The sequence below is a fragment of the Podarcis filfolensis genome (assembly GCF_964270895.1).
Source record: "Podarcis filfolensis genome assembly, chromosome: W".
In the NCBI taxonomy this organism is placed as follows: domain Eukaryota; kingdom Metazoa; phylum Chordata; class Lepidosauria; order Squamata; family Lacertidae; genus Podarcis; species Podarcis filfolensis.
Genome location: NC_139619.1, coordinates 25,399,385 through 25,413,356, shown reverse-complemented (window position 1 = coordinate 25,413,356; position 13,972 = coordinate 25,399,385). Strand labels below are relative to the sequence as shown.

The window sequence follows — 13,972 nt, the reverse complement described above, 5'->3', positions numbered from 1 at the left end:
GCAGGACAGGGCAGAGGAGAAACATCCTCCCTGAGCTGGATAGTGCCATCAATGAGAGGCAAAACCAAGTCCGGGTTCAAGGCAGTCACCTGCCATTTAATCTCCCACGAATCCTGAGGTACCCTTCGGGTGTTTTGGGGACTGCAGCTTCCATCAGCCCCAGCCAGCATGGCCCCAGGGCATTGTGGGGGATTTAAATGCAGCTTCCCAGACTCAGTCACCTGAGTGTAGCAGACCACAGGTTGCCCTCAGTGGGGTTCCCCTCCAGGATTCTGGCATGGGTGCTGGGTGCAGACTTCAGCCCCACTAAACAAGGAGGGTACAGCATTGTAAACTGGAGATGAGCAAGTGGAGCATTTTACTCTGTCCCCTTCAAGGAGTTGGTGGGCTTCATGCCTCTCCCCATCGTAGGCCATCTTGTATGCCATGTAAAACTCACTTCCAGGTTATTTCTCAGGGGCTACCAAAGCCCGCTTTGGTTTGTTTTTAACTGTGAGAAGTCCATTTCCATCCAAGTGGGTCCTTATATTACATTAAGAATTTGGAGTTTGAGTTTTCATCATCCCTTCTCACCCTTTTTTCCTTTTGTGTCACATACATCCGAGGGCAGGGGCTGTATTGTTTCTTTTCCTTGATTTGTTGGCCACTCTGGAAGTGTTTTCAGCTGAACAGCAGGGTAAAAGCACTTTGGATAAAATGAATGATAAAATGATGCCAGCCAAGGGACTTCTTGGCAGAGGAAGTTGAACTCACTTCCATCCCAGAATCATAGAATCAGAAGGGACCTGGAGGGTCATTTAGTCCAACCCCTTGCAATGCAGGAATCACAGCAGCTACTTTATCTTTCCCTCCATGTGGTTCCCCTACAGATCCTGGCTCCGTCCCCCTGATCATAGAGATGCTGGGAGACATGTATGAATTCATGCCCATCCTCCAGGACTGGTGGCATGCAGACGGGTACTGCCAGCAGCGCTTCGCTCGGTTGCCATCTGAGCTGGCATCTCTTGGGGAAAAGCTGCAGTCCTACCAAGTCCAGAGCACAGTCTGGATGGATGACCAGGAGGTGTTCCTGCAGAAGCCGAAGCAGAGGCGTGAGTAGAGATATGCTGCACTATTGAACCTAAGATAAGTCTTGAAAGCGACGGGACTGAGAAACGCGAACGGTAAGCTCTGCGGACCCCGTGTAGCGATGCCTCTAGCTCCTACTGGAAAAGCGACAAATCTCCGCAACTTTAAGAACAGAACCCTCAAGATTATGGCAAAAACGACGTATTAAAAACTTTAAGCTAGCAATAAGAGGGCTTCTGGATATAAAAAGCTTTAACTGAGGAACCCGACTTGTTCTTCCAGAGCAAAATGGCGCAGGAAACATAGTCGCAAGAGTAAAGAAAGGAAATGACTAATCATCTGCTATAGAGAACAGAAAAGTGAAAGCCCTCAGCAACTTTGTTGGTGAGGCGAAGGAAAGATAAGTAACAACTAAGCAACTAAATAGACCTCAAGAAACTTTGTATTCTCTCTGGGGGAAATGACTCCAAAAATAAGGGACTAAAAAAGACTGAGTAGGATAGAGGGATAATTACCCCGAAGTATTAAATAACAACATTGCAGCATAAGGGGAAGGTGAGGAAAGGGGGGAAAAAAAAGACGAAATATAATAAAAGCTTTCAAACAAATAAATAATAACTTTCACCTACCTGCCCTTCTCAGAGGGAAGGTTGAAATTTTGAGCATTTGGCTAAACCCCAACTGGAGATACTAACCTCCCCCCCTTAAAGACTTTGGAGTTTTAACCCCTTTCTCTTCTCCTCTTCCTGGCTTCTCTCTTCTTTGCATTTTGGAGAAACTGGGCATGAACTGATCCCAAACTTTGTTTTCACGCCTACTCCTCTTCGCTGAAAGACTGGTTTAAAATTTGAATACATCGGACCTTTAAAGATCTTGAACTTGGTTTTCTTGACTTTCTCTGTTGGTTTGGGTGTTTGCTTTGGAGACTAAAGTGCAACTGAACCTAAAAGAGGAACATACTTAAAATTACTGGAGGACTCAACTACTCTCACCTTATGGTTTCGGACCTGACTTTTGGGGGTATAAATTTCTGGACCCCTCCTCCCAATCGTAACCAAATATTGGATTAAGCCAGCAAGTGGCTGAAGAATACAGATTTTGGAAAGAGACTCATCTGCGGTGACTTACTTTCTAACATTGATATTTTTTTGGGTGAAATTTTGAAATTGGATTAAGCTGACCAAGTGGCTGTAACATAATTAGAAGGGAAGAAAAGGAGCCCTTATATAAGATAAAGTTAGATATTTGTTAAATTTATTTTGTTTAAAGTTCTGTCTGTTAGGATTTGTCTCTCCTTCCCTTTTTTGTTGTTGTTTTTTTTTTTACTGTTTTTTTATTTTTATTTTTTTTTGGCTAGTATAATCTAATTTGAAATAATACTGAAATAGTTTTACTGAAATACTATTGAAACAACTTAGAAATTAGAATAATTTGCATTAAGGTTTTTGAGATCTTAGATCTTAGAATTGAAGCTGGAAATTATTGAAACCAACTTGGCAGCATTAACGTACTGGTTGGAAACCAAAGGGACTGAGAATAATTTGAAACACACTCAGTTCCCATATACCTCTTTGAGAAACCTGAGAATTCTAAAGCGTTTGTGAACTTAGCGTCAGAAACCTAGCAGGATAGAGCTTAGACTGTGCGCCCCCTAGGGGAGAGGAAAGATATTACAAGAGTCTTAACTTAACACCAGAAAAGGACAAAATGTCGGGGAAAAATGGGAAAAAGATAGGAGGGACACCATCAGAAAGGAAAATATCCCGACAAGAAGAGATCAAAGACTTAGATATTTTGTGGCTAAAAATAAAAGAAGAGTTCAGACAGAATGAAATACTTATGGGGAAAAAATTAGAAGAAATGCATGAGTTATTAGATAAAAAAATAGAAGGTGCAATAGGAGAATTGTCAAATAAAATAAAGGATCTGACAGGTCGGTCAAAATCTTTGGAAGAAGCAAATAAAAAAATGCAGAAAGAAATGAAAGAACATAGAAAGGAGACAGATAGGTTAAAAGATGAGATAGGAGAACTGAATAAAAATCAAGACCAAGTTCTGGACAACTTAGCGATGATTGAAATGAAACAAAAGCAGTTAAATCTGAAATTTAGGGGAATAGGAGAAGAAACAAATGAAAATATCAAAGAAAAGATGATTAAGGAACTAGCCAATTGGCTGGAGCTGAAAGAAGAAGAGGTTGCATATACGATAGAAAACGCCTTCAGAATTAAATCAAAGACTAAACAAGTAAAATCAAAAAAAGTCGCAGGAGATTGCTTAGTTATTTTTAGCTCGATAGAGATGAAAAATGTGATATTGAAAACAAGCTATCAAAAAAGATTAATTATTGATGGCAGACCGATCATCATCTTTAAAGAGATACCAACTAGACTCCTGCGCAAAAGAGAAGGTTATAAACAGCTGGCAAGTGTCCTAAAAAAGAATAACATACAATATAGATGGGAGTTCCCGGAAGGGATCTCCTTTTTTTACAAAGATAAAAGGTTTAGAATTGTTGAGACTCAAGAAGTGAAGAAATTCCTACGCAGATATGAAAAAGATTTAGGAAGAGTAGAGGAGAGATATGAAGGGAAAAATGGTGGTCTAGAGCAGAGGAGAAAAAAATACGAACCGTGGAAAGACAAAGAGGACAAAGCTAGAGAAGAAGAAGTAGAGGAAGAAGAGGAGGAGGAGATTGCAGAGGAGGAGGAAGAAGAGGAGGGAGAGGTGAACAGGGAGAATAAAACCACTCGAATTTAAAATATTAGCTGTTGGTAAACGGAAAAATAGTCAATACGATGAATCTGAAAGTTTTGTCATGGAACGTCAATGGTTTGAACGAAAAAACTAAAAGGAATAAAATAGTAAATGTGTTGAAAAGAAAGAACTTAGATCTAATTTGTTTACAGGAGACACACGTAATTAAAAAGCACAAACATATTTTGGCGCATAAAAAGTTGGGGGTGGAATTCACAAATTGTACAACTGAAAAGAAAAGAGGGGTAGTGATTTACGTGAAAGAAAAATGGGAACCCAAAATGATCTGTAAAGACGAAGAAGGAAGGGTTTTAGGTGTACAAATCAATTTCCAGGGGGAGAAAATCAATGTGATAAATATATACGCCCCAAATTTGAATAAATCGGAATTCTTTAAAAAACTGGAACAAATCTTATTAGAGGTAGAATGTAATAAGACAATTCTACTAGGAGACTTTAATGGAGTACCGACACCAGAATTGGACAGACAATCAGAAAGGGGGAAAAATAATCAAGGGAAACTGCCAGGATCCTTTAATAAGTTGGAAGAAAGTTTAGATTTAATAGACATTTGGAGATATAAACATGTATTAGAGAAACAATTCACCTTCTTCTCAGAGCCACACAAGAGCTGGGGCAGAATTGACCAAATCTGGGTCTCAAGGGAATTTACTTTAAGAACTATAAAGTGTGAAATTCAACCTAGAACTCTTTCAGATCACAATTCGGTAGTTTTGGAAATAAAAGGTAAACCACAAGGCGGATTTAGATGGAGATTGAACGAACATCTATTGGAAAATGATGAAGTGGTCGGGAAAGCCAAAACCACTCTAAAAAATTATTTCGATTTGAACCTCAATACGGAAATAAGTCTGGATATAGTTTGGGACGCCAGTAAGGCTGTTTTAAGAGGGTTTTTTATTCAACAAAATAGTTATAGGAGGAAAGTAAGAGAACAGAAGAAAGAGGAAATTCTAATTCAGATAAGAGAGTGTGAGAGAAAATTAACAACAAACCCGAAAGATGAACAAAATATCCAAATAAGAAAGGTGTTACAATCTCAATACTCAATGTTAATAAGTCAAGAGACTGAATGGAAAATTAAACTAATGAAACAAAAATACTTTGAGTCAGCTAACAAAACGGGTAAATTATTAGCTTGGCAATTACGAAAAAGACAAAGACAAAATGTGATAAACAAAATAAAAATAGAGGAACAACTGATAGAAGACCCAAAAGAAATAAAGGAGAATTTCCTCAAATTTTATGAGAAGTTGTACAAAAAAGAGAAAGAAGACATAACCCAAATAGAGAAATACCTAGAAGAATATAACGGGAGAACCATAACAGAGGAAGAAAGAACCCAACTTAACAATCCTATAAAAGCAGAAGAGATCCAAAATGCGATAAAGAAAATGAAAATAGGGAAAGCCCCAGGACCAGATGGATTGTCAGCTAAATATTACAAAGTATTCGAAAACCAATTAACACCAGTGCTATGTAACATCATGAACGGTATACTGAGAGGAGGAAGAATACCAGAGACATGGAGGGAGGCTCATATTACGATGATCCCGAAACCAGATTCGGACAAATTGAACATTAAAAATTATAGACCCATATCACTTTTAAATAACGATTATAAAATTTTCGCGGAAGTGATGGCAAGTAGACTTAAAAAATGCCTAGTAAATATAATACATAAGGATCAAGCAGGATTCCTTCCAAATAGGTTCCTCAAAGACAATGTAAGGCATACCATAAACATTATAGAATATTTGGAGTGTAAGAACGAAATACCTGCGGCATTAATTTTTATAGACGCAGAAAAGGCATTTGATAATGTCTCCTGGAAGTTCCTATTGAAGAGCATGGAAAGAGCAGGGTTAGAGGGCGAGTTTATGAACGGAATAAAGGCAATATACTCAAATCAAGATGCAAAATTGATCATAAATAACAACTTAACAAATTCCTTTAAAATTGAAAAAGGGACAAGACAGGGGTGCCCTCTATCCCCTCTCTTATTCATCATGGCACTGGAGATAATTCTAAATAAAATGAGAGCAGCATCTGAGATCCGAGGGATCAAAATAGGAATAAAGGAATTCAAATTAAAAGCATACGCGGATGACCTAATGTTATCTATGGAAAATCCGCAAAAAAGCGTTGGCAGGGCCTTGGAAATGCTAGAAGATTTCGGTAAACTATCAGGGTTCAAATTAAATAAATTAAAGACAAAAATGCTGATTAAAAATTTGGGGAAAAAAGAAAGTGAAAAATTGGAGGAACAGCACGGAATTAAGGTGGTAAAAAAAATAAAATATTTGGGTATCTGGTTAACCACAAAAAATATAAATTTAATTCAAGATAATTACCTTACAACATGGAAGGAGATTAAGAAAGAAATAGATATGTGGAATAGAGTGAAACTTTCGTGGAGGGGAAGAATGGCGGCGATAAAAATGAATCTACTCCCGAGAATGCTTTTTTTGTTTCAGAACATCCCAGTGATTAGAGGATCTAAAATATTCACAGATTGGCAAAGAACCCTGTCGAAATTCATATGGCAGGGCAAAAGGCCAAGAATTAGATTCAAAATCCTTACAGATCGAAAAGAAAGAGGGGGCTTCTCAGTACCTAACCTGAAGTTATATTTTGAGGCTGCCAGCCTTTGCTGGATTAAAGACTGGATTAACCTAGAAAATACCGACCTGTTGGACCTAGAGGGGTTCGACAACAGGTTCGGCTGGCATGCCTATTTATGGCAGAATAAAGAGAAGATACATAAAGGATTCTCAAATCATATTTTCAGAGGACCCCTACTCGAAGTGTGGGAAAGAAATAAAAAACTCCTGGAATGGAAGACGCCCTGGTGGTTATCACCAATGGATATTCTAATAATTAAAAAGGCAAATATGGAGGGAGAAAGGCTGACTTATGAGGATTTACTGATAGGATCAGAAAATGGTTGGAGGATGAGACCTTACGAGGAGTTGAAAGACAAATTAACGGGCTGGTTACAATTCCATCAAATAAATGCAGTATGGAGAGATGATAAAAAAGTAGGAATGAATGAAAAGAAATCTAAGTTTCAGATAGAGATTATTGAAGGTAAATCCAAATTACTATCCAAAATGTATAACATATTATTAGAGTGGGACACCAAAAATGAGGAAATAAAGGGGGTAATGACGAGATGGGCAATGGATCTGGGGTATAATATAGAGTATGACAAATGGCAGAAATTATGGACTAGTGGAATGAAATTTACAGCTTGTGTAACACTCAGGGAAAATTTAGAAAAGATGATGTACAGGTGGTACATCACCCCAGCAAAGCTGGGGAAAATGTACAAAACTGGGAATAAGAATTGCTGGAAGTGCAAGGTTAAAGAAGGTAATTTTTTCCACATGTGGTGGACTTGCGAAAAAATGAAGAAATATTGGGAATATATTTATAATGAGTTAAAAAAAATATTTAAATATACATTCCCTAAAAGACCGGAAGCATTCCTACTAGGGATAGTTGGGGATGAAGTTAAAAACGAAGACAAGACATTATTTCAGTATGCCACAGCAGCCGCCAGACTATTAATTGCCCAAAATTGGAAAAATCAAGATACCCCATCAATTAGAGAGTGGCAAACAAAATTATTTGAATTTGTTGAACTTGCAGAAATGACTCAAAAAATCAGAAACCAAAAAAATACAAAGTTTATTAATGATTGGAAAAAATTTATGATATACATTGAAGGGAATTATAGAAGCCTAAAAACTATAACAGATTTGATATAAACCTTACGACGTGTAAACCATTAACAATTATTAGCTGCGGGGAAAATAAATTATGTATATTAAGAAGCCTGAAAGCGGGAGGGATGGAGGTCAATAGAGCGCAGAAGAATGATTTAAGTTCTTGAAACACAAAGAGATAATTGTGAGGATAAAGAATTGTAACGGAAATAGATAATACTTATGTTATGTTTTGATATGTGTTTTGTATTTCTCTTTCGTTTTGTAATTGTGAAGTTATTTTTTTTTCTTTTTGGTTACTTATACGAAACTCAATAAAAAGAAGTTAAAAAAAAAAAAGAACCTAAGATAAGCCTGCTAGATCAGGTCAATGGCCCACCTGGTCCAGCAACCGGCTCTCACAGTACCATGTGCACCTAGACACCTGTGGGAAACCAGGGAGCAGAACATGAGACCAGAGCCCTCTCCCTCCCCCCCTGTGGTTTCCAGGAACTGGTGTTCAGAAGCATGGCTGCCCCCAAGCGTGGAGGGCAGAGCACAGCCATACTGGCTAGTAGCCGTTGACAGCCCTCTCCTCCTCTTCCTCCTCCTCCTCCTCCTCCTCCTCCAGGAATTGGTCCAATCCTCTTTTAAAGGGATTCATGTTGGTGGCCATCAGAGTTCCATAGCTTAATTCTCTGCACTGCAAGAAGAAGGGCTTTCCTTTTATCTGTCCTGAATATTCCACCATTCAGCTTCACTGGATGACCACAAGTTCCAGTGTGATAAGAGGAGATAAAATTTTCTCTCTCACTTTCTGGCCATGCATAATTTTTTATAAAAATCCTATCATGTAACCCTTCCTTGCTTTTTCTCTAAAACTAAAAAGTCCCAAATATGGCAACCTTTATTCATACAGAAATCACTCCATCCCATAGAACACCTGGGTTGCCCTTTTCTGAACTTTTTCCAACTCTACAACGTGCTTTTTTATGTGAGGCAACCAGAACTGTTTTAAATGTTGGGTCCTTGGTCACATCCCCATCTCTCTCCCCCACCCCCAGGAAACATCTCCACACCAATCCTGGTCTTCAAGAACAAAACAGACACAAAGTTTGTGAAGGTCTTAGCCGACTTCCCAGAGATGCCTGCTGTGAGTGCCTGCGCCCACGTCCAGTGGGACCCTGAGGCTGTGGAGATCTCCACTGTCTTCTCCTACGCGGTCCCGGCTTTCATCAGTGAGTTCAAGCTGCGTGGCTTCATTGACGAGGATGGCTTCATCAGGTTTGCCATCATCCTCCATGGGCACCACTCCCCGTGCCTGCCAGTTTTTCGTGCCGATGGGCAGTGGCACCACTTCTGTGTCACATGGCAGCATCAGAATCGGGCATGGGCCATCTATGCTGACGGGAAGGAGAAGGCCTCAGCCACAGGGCTTTCAGCCTCCCATGCCGTGGATGGCCATGGGACGTTCATTATCGGGCAAGATCAGGACTCCCTGGGTGGGGCCTTCAAAGAGAAAGAGTCCTTCAGTGGGAACCTCACTGGTTTGCATGTTTGGCAGAGGGTCCTCAGCAGGGAGCAGATGGAGAAAGTGCGCTCCTGCATCCCTATTCAAGAGAGCCTCGTGTTTGCCTGGAGCAGCGACGTCCTCGAGGTGGAAGCAAGCATCCAGTAGGCCACAGTGTAGCTAACCTGCCCAGGTAAAGCACTCTCGGGTTGTGACTGCACCAGCTGTCTGAATCTGGTCTGTGATGAGCTGGTTGATTTGCATGTCCCTGTTTTCAGTTGGTGTGGACTGGTTATATGCCTATATTGGATGGGGGCAGGGGAGGAAGCTGCCCCAGGACAGGGGTGGGGATCCCTGTGGCCTGCAGAACATGGCCAGTGATGATGGGAGTTGTAGTCCCAACTGAAGGGCCACAGGTTCTCCTTCCTTGTTTAGAAGGCATCTTGGGCTGGAAAGGCTTTGAACTCTCTTGGGTCTCCATTGCAAAATGGGCTTGTTGAGATAGGTAGGTAGATACCTGCCGGGGTCTTCTTTCTCCAAGGGTTGAAGATGTCCATGGCGATCAGGTTGTGTGACTCAGCTACCTGCAAGTACACAAATGGCAGAGTGTATTTCGAATAAGCTGTGTGGAGCAGGACCATATGGCGGGGAGGGTCGATGGCTGCGACCTGACTCCTGACGACTGAGTCAATGCCACTTACCTGGAGGCAGTGGGGGAGGGGTGGGGCGGCAGCAAGATGGGGCAAATGCATCAACAGGAAAGCTGGGTGGAAGTAAGATGCTTTATAAGGACCTAGTAGCAGTGAGTGCCTGGCACTGCCTGGGAGTTTTTAGGGAATAAAAAAATTGCAAATTTAAAACTAAAAATAGCGTGATTTGTGATTTTGGACCCATGACACCAAAATTGGGTAAACTCATGCCAAAGTTGCGTTTTGGTCTGACGTCTTGATTCAAAACAGCACCTAGAATCCAAGAGTCTACCAACTCCACCCTCAGGGAACCCCCTGCCGAATTTGGTGATGATGCTTCGAGGGGTGTCCCAAACTATAGAAAACAAACAAACAAACAAACAAACAAACAAACAAACAAACAAACAATTTCCCAAAACATCTAGTAGACGGAGGGTTTTGTTCTTGTTCTCTCCCAGGGCCTGTGGAGGAATGCCATATGTTTCAGGTCATCCAGGGAAGCCTTGCTTATGCCCCCTGCCTGCAGCTGCTGCCTTTTGTCTGCTACAACAAAAAAGGTATGGCAGTTCTGACTGTCCTTATCTCCAGACTCAAACTGTGGCAACTGTCATTTTAAGCCCAAGGTCCCCATTCCTTTGTGCCAGCAATTGGTGGGTCAGAGGGAAGTGGGTGGAGCAACAGGTGTGACTCTTATTTTGTTCGGTATGGTCCCATCTGCACAGTACATTAAAAGCACTCCCTCCCAAAAAAATAAGAATAATGGGAACTGTAGTCCACTGAGAGTTCTGAGAGTTGTTAAGAGATCCCTATTTCTCTCACAAAGCTACAATTACCAGAGTGGTTCACCCCCTCTTCCCGTTAATTAAAACACAAGCCACTGTGGTGGTTGTGTGAGCCTATCAAAAAATTCTGGGAATCTATTTACAATGAATTAAAAAAAATCCTCAAATATACCTTTATAAAAAAACCCGAAGCCTTTCTGCTGGGGATAATTGGGGAGGAAATCAAAAAGGAAGACCAAACACTCTTTCAGTATGCGACAGTGGCTGCCAGAACTCTAATAGCGCAGAATTGGAAGACATCAAAAATCCCAACTATAAACGAATGGCAAACCAAACTATTTGATTATTTAGAACTGGCAAAAATGATACAGAAAATAAGAAATCCAAAAGACATAAAGTTTAATAAAGAATGGAATAAATTTATGACATACGTGGAAAAAGAGGTAAAAAATCTAAAAATCACAGTAGGTGTGACGTAACACTTGTGACGTAAAGAGTCTTTTGAGGAAAAGAAACTGCAGATAAAAAATCATATAATATATTCTGAAACCGAGATGAAGGGAAGTCAATTAATGTTGTGTGTTATTTAGTTATTTAGTTAATGTAAGTTAGTTAGTTGGTGTTTTATGTTAGGTGATGTTTTTTCTTTTGTTCTTTTTATTATTATTATTTCTTTTATTTATGTACTCCTTTTTTGTATGTATGTGTTATGTATGTTTATTTCTTCACTTGTTTTAATGTTGGATGTAGCAAAATGAATTAAAACCAATAAAAAAACAAAACAAAAAAAAACACAAGCCACTTTTTATTAATGGGAATGTTTATTTGATAATTATAATAGAATATTTATTTATTTAAATGCTCATAGTCCGCAATCTCATGCCAAAGTGCCACAAGGCTGGGAGCGAGGGATCAGATTCCACTTCCTCTGGAAGAGAGTTCCAAGGTTTTGGAGCCAGCACTGGAAAGGCCCTGTCATGCCTTGTTCAGCAAGGAAACTGTGCCTCTGAAGCAGGTCTTCATCACTGGGTTGGTTTCCAGGGGAGAAGGGTACTTCTGGTATCCCCAGTTGTTGGATCAGCCTGGATTTGTGATCAGAGTGTCAGACTGGGGCCTAGAGAGACACCAGTTCAACTCCCCCCCCCCTTGACCACAAAGTGCTCTGGGTGACTTTGGGCCAGTTGCTCTCTTTTCACCTTGTCTACCTTGCAGGGCTGTGGAAATTATTATTATTATTATTATTATTATTATTATTATTATTATTATTATTATTAAAATTTATATGCCATCCTGCACCTGAAGATCACAGGGCAGTTTACAACATGAAAATACAACATAAAAACACAAATTACATAGCATAATAGCAAAACAACAACACCCCTCCCCCACTATCACACTTAAAAGGCCGTAGATGGCTTAATCAGCCAAAGCCCTAGTTGAAGAGGAATGTTTTTGCCTGGCTCCATGAAATGGGCAAGGTACTAACTTTGTAAACCACCTTCCACAACCTTCCATTTGCATGTCTGTTGTTTTCCCCTCAGATATTTATTTGCAGTTGAAGAAAACACAGTCAAAACCTGTCCCACAGCTCATAGCTCAGGTTAATGCATGAGCGAATGCGACAGTGGTGAGTCTAAAGCACTGGCTTCAACCCAGACTCCTGAGGGCTTCCACCTGTGGTCCAGCATCACTGTGTTGCTGGCCAGGCCTCCTGGAGCCTTTTCTCAGTGCCCCTAAGTGTTTCCTGGGTGAGTCTGTGGGGAAATTGATTTCTGGGAGAATTTGGGGTGGTACAGGTTGCAGGGGGTTGGACTTGAAAATCCATGGGGTCCCGGACTTCCGGTCAGCGCCAGCGCTTAATGGCGGTCTCCCGCTGAGCTCCGCTCAGGGAGACTGCTCCACGAGTTCGGGTCTGACCGCTACGGCGAAGCGGGGACCCCTAAAATCACAGGCGCGGAAGCCTGTGAGCACGGAGACTCGGCGGGCACCTTAAGCGCCCCCCCCTTACTGCAAAGGAGCCTTTTTAAAGGCTCCGGAGCGGCATCGGGTGAGCGCGGTGCTGAGAGTCGCTACCCAGCCCGTGGAGTGAAGCCGCGTCACCATTGACGGAGAGCGCCGATTCCTTCCTGACATTTGGAACCTAATTGGATTATCCGTGAGTAAGACTGAACAACAACTTTAAAAGAATACCCGAAAATTGGCTGAAAACGGAGAAGGCAAAAAGTAAGGAAGTCTGCCTTCCCCGGACTGCATGATAGCTAAAGCAACGAAATACAAAGCTGCAATTTGACAGAAAACAGCTTTAAAACTGACTGACTCAGACACTGGATTTAAACCTCCCCCTCAGCAGGCAGGAGCGGGGGGGGGGGAGAGATTTTGATTTGTACTACCTGCATGAAAGAAGTATAGAAGTGGAGTTTTCTACCGTTTTAAACCCTTGGGAAGGACTGCCTGGAAAGTAAGCCACCGGGACTGAGAACTGTCATCAGAGACTTGCTACAAAGTTGGTGCTTTGCTTTTTTTTATTACAAAGTGAGGACTTTATTTGTTACAAGTTTGGGACTCTGGAAAAGTTACAAATTGACAGTACTACTATTGGAAACATATTGGAAAATTAGTTGCTATTTTTGAAGGGAATCCTTGTTTCTTTGTATTCTAAACTTTGGACTGCTCCCTCTAGAGGGTTGTAGGGAAACAGTTATTAATTACACTGTAAAGAACAAGCTGGTGGAGTTTTCCATTTGAAAGTAATTCCCGTGGGAAAGACCTTGGGACATGAGTGGCCCAGCAGAAGAGATAACAACAAGAGCCAAAAGTAAAGCTGCACAGAGAAAAAGGGGCTCAATATCAGGTTCAGCTGCAGCAGGCGTAGTTACAACTTTACCTATGGAGCTAGTGACACAGGCACTAGTCAAAATAAATGAGGCTTTGGAAGCTCTGACAAAGCAGAGTACAGAGAACTTCAAACAGCTGACAGAACTGTCAACAAAATTAGATTTAAATACAGAGACAATAAATAAATTAATTCAAGAAAATGCTGTAACCCGAAAGATTGCTGAGGAGGCAAAAATTTCTGCAGAAACTACACAGGAAAAGTTAGTACCAGTCTGCAAAAAGCTGGATGAACATGAGGCGGCCCTGTCTTTATTGGAACTACAGAGAAAAGATAGGAATCTGAGACTGAGATTGATTCCAGAAAGTGAAAAGGATAACTTGATAGACTTTCTTACAAAAGAGTTTTTGGAATTTTGGCAGGATAATTTGAAAGAGGAGGAATTCAAGATAGTAACCGCCTTTAGACTGGGCAGGAGACAAAATAGAAAGAGTCCAAGGGACTGTTTGATAACTTTAAGATCTAAGGAGGAGAGGGATAAAATACTAAATTTACATTTTCAAAGAACTCTGGAGATTGAAGATTCCTATGTGCAGATATAC

The 13,972-nt window shown here is 40.8% G+C and overlaps 1 pseudogene across 1 annotated transcript in view; it reads left to right on the top strand.

Moving 5' to 3' along the window:
• The window catches only part of LOC310753717 (adhesion G protein-coupled receptor D2-like), a 112,160-nt pseudogene that overhangs the window by 17,702 nt on the left and 80,486 nt on the right, over positions 1-13,972 (top strand). Inside the window, exons 3-6 of the transcript in view lie at positions 870-1,091; positions 8,621-9,259; positions 10,214-10,312; positions 12,079-12,164. The product of the transcript in view is annotated as an adhesion G protein-coupled receptor D2-like (transcript). The remainder of the gene's footprint in view (positions 1-869; positions 1,092-8,620; positions 9,260-10,213; positions 10,313-12,078; positions 12,165-13,972) is intronic.